Source organism: Moschus berezovskii, chromosome 7 (assembly GCF_049115385.1).
Source record: "Moschus berezovskii isolate FMDL1 chromosome 7, NW_MosBer_1.0, whole genome shotgun sequence".
Lineage (NCBI taxonomy): Eukaryota > Metazoa > Chordata > Mammalia > Artiodactyla > Moschidae > Moschus > Moschus berezovskii.
Window position 1 is genome coordinate 48408403 of NC_142466.1, and position 13286 is coordinate 48421688.

The following is a 13286-nucleotide window of genomic DNA, read 5'->3' on the forward strand; positions in this document are numbered from 1 at the left end:
CATGTAGGTGACGCCTCTTAGCTTCTTTACATTCCATAGCTGTAATAAACAGCTCTAAAATGAAGTTATTGAATATACATTTATCCACACTTGATAAAGTCATGCTGGAAGAAATTATGAATAAAATATCTGACAAAAAGTACATAGGTATTAAATTTTGAACCATATGGGCAGGCTGTACTCCAGGAGCATAGAAATTTATATTCTAAATTGCTGCCATCCACTGTTTTCTAATACCCTTGCCAATATTTGATACTGTCAGTTCATATTTTTAAAAACTTAACAGTGAGACATAAAAGGTTTGATCTTATTGTTTTATCATATATTTCAATTTGATTGTTTCTGAGGTCCATTTTTTTTTCCACTTTTTTTTCGCATCAGCATTTTTCTAGTTACCAGTTGTTTATTATTCCTTCTTACTGAATTTTCGGTAGGTCACTTCTTATTTTTTTTTTTGCAGCTAATTGTAGATTTGGGTATTAAGGCTTTGTTACATTTTTGAAAGTATTTTCCTTGTTTATCATTGCTTTTTAATTTGGTTTAAAGTATCAACATTATTTGCCATTTGTAGGTTTTAAAAATTTTAAATTATCAGTTTTCTGAATTCTATTGCATACTCAAAAAGACATTTTCCATCTATATTTAAACAGAGTAGGAAGAGGATGAAGAAAAGAGGTTATTTAGACAGACATTTTATAATTTATAAAAGTAGGAAAACAAGTTACTCGATTTATATTCTAATCAAATTACAATGAAGCAAACAGACAATAATAAAAAATGTCTGCACCTGTTTGGCTAAGGAGAAATGAACCAGATAAAAGTTAAAGCTTTTTACCCATTCTTTGGTGGTATGCCATCAGTACATGGAGAAATACCTTCACCAATTCAACAAATATTAAGTACCAGGTACTGGGTTAGGTTTTAATTCAGAGAGAAAAAGATATTGATTACAAAAATAAAATTGCCCCTGCCCACGAAGAGTTCACAGACTATAATAGTCGTGTACGGACAAGGGACTGTGGAACCTTTGAGTCCTCATTCCTTCTTCCTTCTCTGTCATTCTAATTCTAAACCATCAAAGAAATAATTCGTAAATGCTAGAAATCCTGCTTTCTTGAAGGAGTTTTTGATTAAAAAAAAAAAGAAGAAAACATTGTTTAAAAGACTCCAAACTCTGTTCTTGTATATCTGTATTCTTGGCAGTCTCCTGAAGGGAGACACTTATGCCTTTGAGACACTCCCTGTGTCATAACATCTAAACCTGTAGTCGTGTTTTGTGCCAGGAAAATGTTTTCAAAACATCTGTACTGTTTAATCAGCCAAGATGTTTTGTGAAAAATATTTGTGAATGCCTCCATTAGGAGATGCTCACTTAATTGAAATAGTACATGAAGATATTTGAAAATATTGTCATTTTAACTCTGTGTGTGTGTGTTTTGAATGTGCACATGCTCATGTGTAGAATTTTGTGTATAATTATGTTCTTCAGTTAACATGCTTATTTAATTTTGTTAGAATGGAAACCATTAAGAATAGAAACTAAGATCTACTTTATAATGAGAGAAATAATAATTGTCCTTTTTTGTTTTAATAGGATTTTAGAAGTTATTTACGTTTGTTAATCAGTCTTCACAAAAAAGCCTGTAAAATAAGAGTCACTATTTTTATTTTACATAATGAAGAAATGTGGTGATTGGGTAATTGAAGTTCCCAGGTTAGTAAATATCAAAGATGAAAACATAACTACAAGTTTCATTGCTGTTTCTACCTAGGCCTGTCTACCCAGTAAAGAGAAGAATTGAGATCTAGTTCCCAGTTATCTATGGATGAATCTAATGAGACCATAGCCCCTTATCACAGGTTCTGCTTGCAGAAACAAATCTCCCTTTTTAATCATGCTTGTACATTGCAGTAGGAAGAACATGCTTAGGAATAAAATAACTGGCTTTGAACTCCAATTCTGCCACTTATTAGCTGTGCGTATTTGGACATAAACTCTTTTCCTGGTATTCAACTAACATTGCCAGTGATAATGCATACAGTGAAGATTTGTTGTGAAATCTCTGGCATGTAGTCGCTGCTTCGGAATCACCTAAAAAACCATTACCTGATCTCTCCTGGAATGGTGTTAAGAGATACAAAATGTTTTGGGGAATAAAGAGTTGTAGGGAATGGAATGATGTACACAGTGGCAAGAGATAAGAGTCAGTTTTGAGCCCTGTATTAGCCCATATGCGAAGAATTATTTTTTGGCCATGGTTGTATTCCTGCTCATGTTCACATATGTCTACATATGCATTATATTATATTAAGAAGACAGAACTGGGGAGCCTTGAAAACAGAAATGTAGGATTGGCTGAATCTTTTTTACAGAGCTCAAAATGAATTTCATAATCCTTTTTTTGTCCCTTCCTTTCATAGCTGATGGCCTCTGTGTCTTCAGATGCTCACTCAACAGGGACACTGAATGTTGCTATGTGGGGAAGGAGTCCATCTTGATTACTCTGGGCTACCACAGTGCTTTGCTGAAGTTTGCGTGTCATGCTGGTAAGTTTTGTGCCTGTCCCAACTCCCTGACTTCAGTTCATTTCAGTTGCTCAGTCATGTCTGACTCTTTGCAACTCCATGGACTGCAGCATGCCAGGCCTCCCTGTCCATCACCAACTCCCAGAGTTTACTCGAATTCATGTCCATTTAGTCGGTGATGCCATCCAATCATCTCATCCTCTGTCATCCCCTTCTCCTCCCACCTTCAATCTTTACCAGCATCAGGGTCTTTTTTAGTGAGTCAGTTATGTGGTACATATACACAATGGAATATTACTCAGCCATTAAAAAGAATGCGTTTGAATCAGTTCTAATGAGGTGGATGAAACTGGAGCCTATTATACAGAGTGAAGTAAGTCAGAAAGAAAAACACCAATTCAGTATACTAACACATATATATGGAATTTAGAAAGATGGTAACGATAACCCTGTATGTGAGACAGCAGAAGAGACACAGATGTATAGAACAGTCTTTTGGACTCTGTGGGAGAAGGTGAGGGTGGGATGATTTGAGAATAGCATTGAGACATGTATATTATCATATGTGAAATAAATCACCAGTCCAGGTTCAGTGCATGAGACGGGGTACTCAGGGCTGGTGCACTGGGATGACCCTGAGGGATGGGTTGGGGAGGGAGGTGGGAGGGGGGTTCAGGATGGGGAACACATGTGCACCCATGGCTGATTCATGTCAGTGTATGGCAAAACCCACTGCAATATTGTAATTAGCAGCACTGTTTATAATAGCCAGGACATGGAAGCAACCTAGATGTCCATCTGCAGACGAATGGATAAGAAAGCTTTGGTACATATACACAATGGAGTATTTCTCAGCCATCAAAAAGAATGCATTTGAATCAGTTTTAATGAGGTGGATGAAATTGGAGCCAATTATACAGAGTGAAGTAAGCCAGAAAGAAGAACATCAATACTGTATATTAACGCATATATATGGAATTTAGAAAAATGGTAACCTGAACCCTGTATAAGAGACTGCAAAAGAGACATAGGCATTTAGAACAGTCTTTGGGACTCTGTGGGAGAGGGTGAAGGTGGAATGATTGGGGAGAATGGAATTGTAGCATGTATATTATCATAAGTGACCAGTCCAGGTTCGACGCATAAATTTTCCTCTGTTCATTTCTTTGCATTTGTGCTTTTTTAATAAGAATACTTTTAACTGTAAAGAAAAAAAATTATAAAAAAATAAATAAATAAATTTTGAGAAAGTCACAAAAAAAAAAAACAATTAAAATAAATTAATTAATTAAATAAATATTCTGTAGAATTTACCTGGGAAGCTATGAGTTTTAAAATGACTGATTCAGTTTCATTTCTGGTAATCAGTCTGTTCATATTTTCTATTTCTTCCTGATTCAGTCTTGGCAGATTGTACATTTCTAGGAATTTATCCATTTATTGCAGTTGTTCACTTTGCTGAGGTATAATTGTTTGACAGTCTACAGTTCTGATTGGGTTACAGTTGAATCAATTTTAACAAAAATAAGAAATTCCTATTTTTGATCATGAAAATCAGAATGTGGCATACCTCAGCATGTGAATGTTTCATAACTTCTTGGTACTTTATGGATTTCAGTAACTGAAGGCGTTAATAAATGGAATTTTTCTGAGTCATGTGATCAGACATAACCAACTTAAAAGCAAACTATGATTTTGGCTTTTTATACTATAAACATTTAGCATATTATCTCATCTCATATACCATTCACTTAAGGGAGGATTTAATCAGATCATCTTACTGATGAGGAAACTGAGATTCAGAGAAAATTGGTCACTTGCTCAAGGTAATATGACTAATAATTAACTGACCAAGGATTTGAATCTAGAGTTACCTACTCCAGAGCTCATGTACTCTTCCCACACCATAATGCATCCTTCTGTAATGACACACAGTTAGTTTTAAGAAAGAAACCGGTGAAAGAATAAGCTGCAATTGCACAATTGAATGGAAAAACCTTTCCTTAGAGTGCTTAATGCTTGAGGGTATGTATGCTTCAGAAATTCCTTGGTGGTCTAGTGGCTAAGACTGTATGCTTGCACTGGCAGGGGTCTGGGGGTTCCATTCCTGGTTAGGAAACTAAGATCCTACATGCCCCCGAGGCACAGCCAGGAAAAAAAAAAAAAGATATCCATGTTTCAAGCTTATTGTACTGTTCAGAGCTGGTACCAAAATATGAGCAGGCCTGGAAACTTCATGTTTTAGGTACTCTCCAAGTTGAAGCTGCCTTCATTTTCTGGATGAAACTTTTCTTTGAATCTTTACATGGCAGTGAATGGAAATTTTGCGATGTCAATAGACAAAGTGTAAATAATTTTGGATGTATTTATTCCTTATTGCATCCAGTGACCAAGCAGTTTCCATGTACTACTCCCATACAACTTCTACCTCTCTACCTGAATGAGATAATCATAAATAGCCTGGAAAGTTATAAGACCCAGAACCAACATGGCTTACTGAGTGTTGGGGGCCTTGATCCTACACCAAGGTTCCTGCTGTCATTCTGTTGACTTACCTGACTGGGAGAGATAGTATACAGACCTTTTTTATTACATTTCTTGAGACACAGACTTCAGGTTCAATAATTTAAAATACTAAGGTACTTTTTAAACTGTTTATGCCAGTGGTGGGGGGCGGGGAAGGGAAGAGAGTAAGTTCCTAAATAAGGAGCCCTTTAGGTGGGATGAATTCTGTATCATGAATTCTTAGCTGGTTCAGTGTATATTCTGTGTTTTAGGAATGAGCATAAAGACCTGGTTTCACCATGCTTTAGAGCACTGGCTATAACATATTAGTCTCATTTATTATCAGTAAGAAGGGAAAATAATTGTTAACAGGAATTTCCGTTGTTTTGAGAATTTTGCCGGGGATGCCTTATAATAGCTTCCTATTCTGGAGTTCGTGGGTTTCTTGATCTCTGCTGAAAGTGAATACCAGCAGCAAAAGGACTGCAAATGCAGATGTTTGCAAATTGGTGATCGTCCATGGTTTAATTTAATAGTAGTTTTCAGACTCAGTGAATGTCCCTGGGGAGTTGGTTGCCTGTCTGATTTTCCTGGCCCTGGAAACTGAACAAGCCAAGCAGCTGATCCCTCATTCTGGATCTGTCAGGGCAGGTTGCAATGCAGACCTGAGTCCACAGCTGCAGGAAGGTAGTGGCAAGTGAGCAACAAGCTGGCTGTGACTCGGAGGGTCCCAGGTGGCCCAGATCCCAGGTGGCAGTAGGATACTGATTGTCATTTGTCAGCCTGGGTGTTGACAGAAGGCTGTCTACTGGTGTCACTGCCCATCAGATACAATTGCTGAATTTTTGAGATGTGCTCTGCTTTTCTGGAGTAAGAGGATGTGGCGTTTGAAATGTGAGAGTTCTATTTTATATTTAGAAGTGAGTGAGCATCTGCCAATTATCTGTAACTTGGGTAAGAAAGAAAATCCAACTGTACTGGGGATTGCCCTGTCTTGATAATTAGGTGGAACCACTAAGAAAGAAATGAGCCAATATTCAAATGTCTGTGTGAGAAATAGTTCTTCTTTCCCATCTTTCCTTCTTCAGAATTGTGAGTCAGTGATCTCCAGGCCTGATTCGGTTACATGTTAAATAATCTCCAGTAATCTCAAAGATTACTGTGAAATCCAATGCACTTAAATTCATTTTATTTTAGAAGCAGTTCAGTTGCTTATTCGTGTCCGACTCTTTGCGACCCCATGGGTACTGAAGCATGCCCAGCTTCCCTGTCCATCATCAACTCCCCAAGCTTACTTAAACCCGTGTCCATTGACACGGTGATGCCATCCAACCATCTCATCCTCTGTTGTCCCCTTCTCCTCCTGCCTTCAATCTTTCCCAGCATCAGGGTCTTTTCTAGTGAGTCAGTTCTTTGCATCAGGTGGCCAAAGTATTGGAGTTTCAGCTTCAGCATCAGTCCTTCCAATGAATATTCAGGATTGATCTCCTTTAGGATGGACTGGTTGGATCTCCTTGCAGTCCAAGGTACTCTCAAGAGTCTTCTCCAACACCACAGTTCAAAAGCATTAGTTCTTCATCAGTCAGCTTTCTTTATAGTCCAACTCTCACACATCCGTACATGACTACTGGAAAAACCATAGCTTTGACTAGATGGACCTTTGACTAGATGGACCTTAAAAGCAGTGGGGATATTTAATAGTGACAGATGTCGACAGAGAAAAAAAATGACATTTTAATTAAATGGACTTGAGATAAATTCTGTGAAGCACTGTGTATGTACTCAATATGTACAAGGCTTCCCTGTTCATTCATTCATTTAACAAATATTTATTGAGAGTCTGTTAATGTTCCGAGCACTTGTTTATGTGCTAAAAATGCAGTACTGAGTAAATATAAGTCCTTAAAATTGTATAGCTGACATTTTAAGAGAAGGATACATGAACATACATACGTGGTGGATTGAATGTAATAAATATTGAAAAGAAAAATCAGGCAAAGAGGCAACCAATAGGGATTAAGTATGTTTACTGTTTTATAGGTTATTTTGAAGAGAAATCACTGATAAGATGTCTGACATGTAAGCAGGGAGCTGGAAGGGAGGGCCCTTGTGTTTATCTGGTGAGACAGACAGGTGAGGAGAACTGCAAGGACTTTGAGGCAGAGTATGCTTACAGATGGAGAAGGCGATGGCACCCCACTCCAGTACTCTTGCCTGGAAAATCCCATGGGCGGAGGAGCCTGGAAGGCTGCAGTCCATGGGGTTGCTAAGAGTTGGACACGACTGAGCGACTTCACTTTCACTTTTCACTTTCATGCATTGAAGAAGGAAATGGCAACCCCTTCCAGTGTTCTTGCCTGGAGAATTCCAGGGATGGGGGAGCCTCGTGGGCTACCATCTATGGGGTCGCACAGAGTCAGACACGACTGAAGCGACTTAGCAGCAGCAGCAGCAGCATGCTTACAGAATGGCACTAAGAACAGAGGGACTTAGTGAGGAGAAGGAGAATGGTGAGCTCAGAGAATTAGAAACCAGTCAGGGGAGACACTGGAAGTCATGGTGAGGATGCTAAGGGATATTGAAAATACCTGAGGTCATGAAGCAGAGGCCCACCATTGCCTGAGCATTATATATGTACTTTTTTATACTTTGAAAGGTATGTATTTATACTTTTTCTTATTGCCATTCTCACAGCAGCCCTGTAAAGTTGGTATATTTATTGTTACTTATTCCCGTTGTTAGCGGGCTTCCCTGTGGCTCAGTGGTAAAGAATCTACTCGCCAGTGCAGGAGATGCAAGAGACTAGCGTGCGGTCCCTGGGTCGGGAAGATCCCCTGGAGAAGGAAATGGCAACCCACTCCAGTATTCTTGCCTGGGAAATGCCATGGACAGAGGAGCCTGGCAGGCTACAGTCCATGGTGTCACAGAAGAGTCGGACATGACTGAGCTGCTAAACAAAATTCCCATTGTTACACGAAAACACTAAGATTGATAGATAGGAAGGAAGTTTCCCAAATGACAGAGAAAATGTAAGGCGCATGTTTTTTCAACAATTTCCCATCTGTCCCTGCACTCTTTATGAGTTGACATTTAATCTAGAAAACTCATATCTTTAATTGGGATGATAATACAAACATGGGAAAACCCACTTTTATCAACATTCCACTACATGAGAAAAAGAAAGACACAGGTAAACCTTATTCTGGGAGTTATGGAGAACTTCTGAATATCCTTTGAACAGATTCATTAATTTACAACGTTTTTCATGTTTTATCTATCTCTTTATATATGTGTACATATATATAAACACATGTTTCTGAATCATTGGAGAGGAACTTGCATATGTCACACTTCTTTACTCTTTAGTGTTTCACTAGATATAACCTAGAAACAAGAACATTCTCTTGTGTGACCACAGTAGAGCTACCAAATCCAGGACAACATCTATACAATATTTATATTTATTTTACCATCTATAGCCCAGTTTCATAAATTATGCCAGTAATGTCTTTATACAGTACAAGGTGGTGCAGTGGTAAAGAATCCACCTGCCAGTGCAGGAGATGCAAGAAATTTGTGTTCAATCCCTGGGTTGGGAAGATCCCCTGGCAGCCTACTCCAGTATTCTTGCCTAGAAATTCAATGGACAGAGGAACCCAGTGGACTCCAGTCCATGGGATTGAAAAGAGTTGTGCACAACTGAGTGGCTGAGTACACAGACACACAGACACACACACACAGACACACAGGCACACAAATACACACACACACAGGCACACACACACACACAGACACACACAGACACACAGGCACACAGTCCTTTAGAGCATTTTTTTCCCTCTCTATTTCTAAATCTGGTCCAGGATCATATATCGCATTTAGTTGTCACTTCTCTTTATAGTCCCCTAATCTGTAACAGTTCTTCAACCTTTCTTTTCATGTCATCGTGTTATTTAGAGAACAGGGGCCAGTTATTTTATAGAAGATTCCCGAGTTTGAGTTTTTCTGATGTTTCCTCATGGAAAGATTCAGGTTATGCATCCCCTGTCAGTAAACTATGTAAATGTTCTTGTGTCCTTCTCAGGATTTCACATCAGGGAGCACTGAGATCTGTCTACCCCTTTTTGATAATAGAAATTTCAATCTCCAGGTCAAGATATTTTTAGTTTCTCCGCTATAAAGTTACTATGCTTTCCCTGATAGATAGAGCTAACAAGCAGTCTCTATGAAGGCATTTTGAAATTACTCAAATATCCTGTTCCTCATCAGACAGCTCAAACTTAGTATTCATTTATTATCTATTGCTTTGGAAAGACAGTTTACTTTTTAAAAAATATATGTGGGCAAGATCCTGCGATCTTTAGAAGTCACTTAGTTCTTGTAGGTTTCTTGTGTAGATTCTTAGGATTTTCTGTATAAATGATTATGTCTTCTGTGATTAAAGACAGTTTAACTTTTTTCCTTTCATATATATATATATGCCTTAAACTTTCTTTTTCTTGCTTATTGCACCAACTAGGACCTCTAGTACAGTGTTGCATAGAAGAAATTAGAGTGGACGTCCTTACCTTGTTTATGGCTTCAGAGGTAGCATTATTAGCTATAGTTCTGTTTTTGTAGATGTCTTATATCAGGTTGAATAAAGTCCATTCTATTTCTAATTTATGAATAATTTCTGTCTTGAATTGTATTTTGTGAAATGCTGTTTCTGAATCTATGATGATTGTCTCATTGTCATGATATATGATCCTTTCTCTGTGTTGCTAAACTAGACTTGCTAGAATTTTATAAATAATTTTTGTGTCTATATTCCTTAGGTGTTGCTTTCTTAATGTTTTAGTTTGATTTGTGTCAGAGTAATACTGGCCTTATAAAATTCAGGTTAGATTCCCTAATCTGCAGACTTTGTATAGAATTTGGCATTGCTTCTTCCTCAAATGTTTTTTAAAATTAACAACTGAAGCCAAATGGACCTTAAGTTTTCTTAAGAGAAGAAAGAGAGAAGATAGTTAACTACAGAGTCAATTTATTTAATATATATAGGTTCGTTTAATGTATCTGTCGTTTATTGAGTGAATAACATTGAGTGAATAATGTATCTGTTGTTTATAATTGTTTACATTTTTCATGAAATTTGATCCTCCGATTAACTCTTCTCTTTTTAAAATTTGAGTATAATTGCTTTACAATGTTGTGTTAGCTTCTGTTGCGTAACAAAGTGAATCAACTATGTGTATACACATATGCCCTCCTGGTTGAACCTCCTCCCATTCTCCCCATCCCACCCTTCTGGGTCATCACAGAGAACCCAGCTGAGCTTCTTGTGCTCTAGCTAGATGCTTAGATCATTCATCTCAACCCTTCCTCTTTTTTTCCAATATACACATTTAACGTTCTACATTTCTTTCTAGACACTGCCCTAGCTGTATTCTATAAATTTTGTTATGTTCTGTTTTCCTTGTCATATGGTTGAAAATAATTTGTGGTATTTGGGTTTTGGCCCATGGGTTTCTTTTTTGATCTGTGGATTATTTGGAAATATATTGTTTACTTTCCAAATATTTGGACACTTCCCTAATAGCTCTCGTGTTCTAGTTGGATTCTTTTGTGGTCTGAGAACATGGTTTGTATGATTACTAGTGGCTTCCAATTTGTTCAAGTTTGTTTTCTGGTCAACAGTATGGTCCATCTTGGTGAATTTTCTGTATTCATTTGAAAATAATATGTGCTTTGTTATTATTGGGTGGACTGTTGTCTTAATATCAGTTAAGTCAATTGATCTTCCACAATTCTTAGCCTACTTATTTATTAATTGTATAGAGAGGAGAGTTGGAGTGACCAGCTATAACTGGATTTGTTGTATGTTATAGTTGCCTAGAAAATCCCATGGATGGGGAGCCTGGTAGGCTGCAGTCCGTGGGGTTGCTAAGGGTCGGACACGACTGAGCGACTTCACTTTCACACATTGGAGAAGGAAATGGCAACCCACTCCAGTGTTCTTGCCTGGAGAATCCCAGGGATGGGGGAGCCTAGTGGGCTTCCGTCTATGGGGTCACACAGAGTCGGACACGATTGAAGTGACTTAGCAGCAGCAGCAGCATAGTTGTTTATGCCCCTTTGCTATATAAAAATTGAGTATATTCTATTGAGTATATGTGATACTACGTTTCAGATAGTGAATCAAGAAAGCAAAAAGTAAAGATTCCAAGTTTCCTGAAACTGTATTTCAATTTTTTCTCATATGAGGAAAACTCATACCTCGGTTAAACTCAGTTGGAGTGTGGGTCTCTGAGCTTTTCTGCTCTCAGTATTTACTACATATTCTCTGGCCCCTGTTTCCTGCTGAACATGTGCACAAAATATGCATACTGCTGACTGTTTATGGATGAAATGACATTATATCTGTGTTTTACTTTAAAATGTCCAGCTAAGAAAACAAAAATTACATAATAGCAGAAATGAATTAAGATCAGCAAAGTCTTAGTACATTTTGAATCTTGATGATAGAAATCTTTATTAATCTATGTATTTTTTGTACTTTTGAAAATCTTCCTAATGAAAGTAAAAATATCTTATGTGAATAAGTCCATAAAAATATGATTTGGAGCATCAAGAGATTTAGACATTTTTCAGGAAACATCTCATTTACCTATACGTTTATCTTCCTGCTGGTCATCTGAGGTATGATTATTGATCATGAGCCTTCAAGCTGCATTGAAATGCCCTCTTCAGATTATGGTAGCAATGGCAGGAAGCTGAGGTGGCTCAGAAATAGAACTTGAGACCTTTTGTAGTTTGGACTTTATTGCATAGTTACTGGAAAAAAAGAAGGTTATTATTAATAATACAGGACAGTCTGGGCTCAGCAATATTTTTTTAGCAATCTTCCCCAGTCCCATCCCCCCATCCTTCTTTAAAGTGCCTTTAAATGCTTTAGCATTCTTGAGAGTTATTAAAGAAACTTATGTCATAAAACAGGTTAACACAGAAGAGAATACGTAAATATTTAAATTTATTTATTCATTAAAAACAAAGTTGGAACTTCCCTAGTAGTCCAGTGGCTCCGTCTCTGCTCTCCTTGTGCAGGGGGCCCAGGTTTGATCCTTGACCAAGGAACTGGATCCCACAAGATCTGATGCAGCCAAATAGATACTGTAAAAAATTGTTAGCTGCACTGTGTTGGTAGTGATGTGGGGAAATAGGCATTGTCACAGATTCCTGAAGAGGGTAAATTATAATAGTCTATGTAGAGGATGTGTGTCTGTGCTAAGTCACTTCAGTCTTGTCCAATTCTTTGAACTGTAGCCCTCCAGGCTCCGCTGTCCATGGGATTCTCCAGGCAAGAGTACTGCAGTAGGTTGCCATTTCCTTCTCCAGGGGATCTTCCTGACCGAGGGACTGAACTCACATCTCTTACATCTCCTGCATTGGCAGGTGGATTCTTTACCACTAGCACCACCTGAGAAGATACGGAGCACAATTTGGCAATATATTTCAAAATTAAAATGGATGCCTCTTTTGATCTTACTTCTAGGAATTTAATCTACAAATATACTCATAAATGGGGGAAATGAAATTTAAGAAAATACTGAAATTAACTCATTGTTTTTTAAAGAAAAATACTGAAAACAACCAAAATGTCCATCATCTGACTATTGGTGATTTGAAATATGATATAGCTGTCTGAAAACCAAACCCGATGCACACTTTGGAGAAAAACTTCTAGATACACTGTTAAATTAAAAAATTTTTAAATGGGAAGGATTATTTATGTCATCAATTTATATTTTTTTCAGTGGAAAAAATACTTAGTGTATGAAACTCTCAATCATTCAAGCACTATGCTGGATGATAGGGATATAATATTCCCTTTCATTTATTTTCATTTGTTGAGCGATTTTTTACCAGGCCCTCCCACCTTCTCTTTGTAAGAGAAGACTTTCTGTGGTTCGCAGATAAGATAATGATGTCCCCAAAGCAGTTTGATTCATGTCATCTTAGGCTATTTTTAGTGTTTCCTGTGGAGTCATGGAGCATACAGGAAGACGCAGTATGGTATATCAAACCCATCTCAAGGAAAGGGAATCATTATAAAAACTTTGTTGATGAGACAGCATGGTAGTTCACCCATTTAAAGGACTACCAGATTTGAATGGTGGTCATACATCAGAATGGAGTTAAAATCTGCTTCTGGTAGTTGGAAATTCAGACATAGTGATGTCTTTTACTCTTTGAAGTAACTTGCAGGAGGTATA

General features: G+C 37.6%; 1 pseudogene across 1 annotated transcript in view; it reads left to right on the forward strand.

The window, feature by feature from the left end:
- The window catches only part of LOC129557126 (histone-arginine methyltransferase CARM1-like), a 261333-nt pseudogene that overhangs the window by 90981 nt on the left and 157066 nt on the right, over positions 1-13286 (forward strand). Inside the window, exon 2 of the transcript XR_016037816.1 lies at positions 2422-2547. The product of XR_016037816.1 is annotated as a histone-arginine methyltransferase CARM1-like (transcript). The remainder of the gene's footprint in view (positions 1-2421; positions 2548-13286) is intronic.